The following is a 2,868-nucleotide window of genomic DNA, read 5'->3' as shown; positions in this document are numbered from 1 at the left end:
TTTTTCTTCTTATGTGATGTGTGCGTGTAAAGTCAAGCTTTTATGAGGAGGAGCGAGGTGGTAAAACAAAAGTTATGGCACCTGACCAACCTCACAATTTTCAGCGCTGTTTGAGGAATTATCTAGGGAGCCTGTACCTTGAGCATTCTCGTCAACGATGCTAAGTATTTTAATATTTACTATTTTAAAATCTTATTTTATCAATTTTAATATATCACTTTACAATTCACCAAACATCAAAATTCTATTATTTTATCACTTTATTTAAATATTCTGTTTTTATTCTTTCTTTATATTTTCAATTATCTATGATTAACTCCCATGTGAGTTGTACCCAGCAACAACCCTCAAAATAAAGCCTCTACATATGCATGTCACTCAAAATTTTTCATTTGCCAAGTCTGCATTACTACATGGATCACATACACAAGATCTTCCCATTACATTTTTCTCTAAATAGAAATCACATAGCTTTCTATTCTGATACCAAGTGATAATAGAATATTACTAGTACCGTAAAACAGAATTCAAACAGTTTAGATAACTAGTTTAAGTAGAAGTTGGGCCTCATCAACGGTCTAATTCAGACAATGCTTTGAACTTGAAGCATGCTGTCTTGAACCTGGCCTTGCCTTCAGATTTGAATGTTACTTTTAAGGTGTCTTTGGCAGCAAATTCTTCACCAAGTTATCTGTGAAAATTTATTTACAGTTAAAGATAAAACTAGAGTTGTTCATAGATATAAAGAAACAAGCACAAGTCTCATGTAATAATACTATAACGGTACAATGTTCAGGCAGAGAGTGGAATTCAGATCATAGTGAAATTTCTTGGTCTTAACTAGGCTATATCCACATAATGTTAAGGCAGTAATCTAACTATAAGCTGTGATTAGACAACAATTTGTGAGAGCTAACTGAGAAGCCAATTGAGTAAATCATGCAAAATAAGGTAGACAACACAAGGAGTGTAATTTTAGATCTTAGTGATAGTAAATGTTCTCATCTAGGCTATTCATTTGAGATTGTTCTAAAGTGAGAACTTAGCAATGTAGTTTAATAAAAGTTCACATACATAACTCATATGAAAAATACAATAAAAACTCACACACTTGAAGTTCCTACGACTTGCCATGTAATTGCCATAAATGATTGATAAGGTCCGATTGGAGTTGATAATGGATTTCTTGGTCTCTAATGCGTTGATGACTTTGGATGAATGCCATAAATCCATTTGCATGCTCAAGTGACACTTGTATAGGAGGATTATTCACTTCATCAATTTGTTCATAATCGAAGTCTACCGCTTCATTTTCATTTCACTCATCTTCAATAATCATGTTATGGAGAATTATGCACGCTTTCATGATTTTTTGGAGCATTTTAGGATAGAAAAATCATACAGATCCACGAACAATTGTGAATCGTGCCTGTAGTACTCCAAATGCACGCTTAACATCCTTCCTATACACCTCTTGGGCTTTTACAAATAATTTTTGTTTTCTCCTTGTGGAGTTGGAATTGTCTTCACAAATATTGCCCACTTTGGATATATTCCATCAGCAAAGTAATATCCCATGTTGTAGTTATTACCATTGATTGAGTAATTAACTGGAGGAGCACGTCCTTATGCTAGCTCAGAAAATATAGGTGATCGTTCTAACACATAAATATTATTATTTGATCCAGGTAATTAACCCAAAAAATGCATTCCATATCCAAAGGTCATATGATGCCACTGCTTCCAAAATAATAGTCGACTCACAAATATGACCACAATATTGACCTTTCCATGCACATGGACAATTTTTCCATTTCCAATGCATGCAATCAATTGAACCTAACATACCTGGAAATCCACGCCTTTTGCCATGGGCTAACAATCTAGCAATATCTTCATTATTTGGCTTCCTCAAATATTCCTCAAAGAAATTTCAACCATAGCAATAACAAATTTTTCCAAACTCTGTAAGGTAGTGGTTTCTCCAATCCGCACATACTCATCCATAAAATCACCCGTTACTCCATATGCAAGCATCCTAAGTCTAGTAGTGATCTTTTGAAAGGAAGATAACCCAAGCTTTTTGCCACCATTTCTTTTTTGGACAATGTACGGATCATGAGCTTCTACCTTAGAAATAATATTGAGAAAAAGAGAACGGCTCATCCGAAATCTCCTCCGAAATACTTACTTTGGATAGATTGGTGAGTCGGCAAAGTAGTCAAGGTAAAGCCTTTCATGGCCTGCCAAATGGTTACGTCTAATATAGGAACGATGTTTTCATGATGTTGAATCCATGACAACTTCTTTAATTATTTCATCCTCATCGGAGTCATCAAGAAGCAATTTGCGAAACAAAGAGCTACCCATGAATACTACCTTCAAGACAACAAATGAAGAGCAAATCATTGATAAGATAACAAATGTGTTTTGATGTAGTGTTGCCAATGGAAAAATTGTACTGTTTGGCATTCCCAAAGTCTTCACTGTAACAGTGGTGTGTGAAGTGGTCATCTAACTAGAAGTGAAAGAGTCATGTTTCATAAACATGATTTTAAGCAAGCAAAGAAGAGAGAGATAGAGTGAGCAATGACTAAGAATAGCATTAATGTCCCACAGATTACAATATTGAACGTTTGAATCCTGTATCAATTCCTTTAAATAATTATGCCCTTGAAAATGTGACGACTTCTTCATTTCCTTCTTTTAGTATCTACCATCTCATGCCTTTTACTATCAATGCAAAGAGAAAAGGAGAATAAAAGTTTAGAAGTGCAAAACTACACAAAGAAGTTACCATAATGGAATACTGAAGAAAAATTAACATAATATTTGGAAATGTTTTACCGCTGAAAAGAAAATTTTGTA

Source organism: Quercus lobata, chromosome 3, assembly GCF_001633185.2.
Source record: "Quercus lobata isolate SW786 chromosome 3, ValleyOak3.0 Primary Assembly, whole genome shotgun sequence".
Lineage (NCBI taxonomy): Eukaryota > Viridiplantae > Streptophyta > Magnoliopsida > Fagales > Fagaceae > Quercus > Quercus lobata.
Note: the sequence above shows the minus strand (reverse complement) of the source record.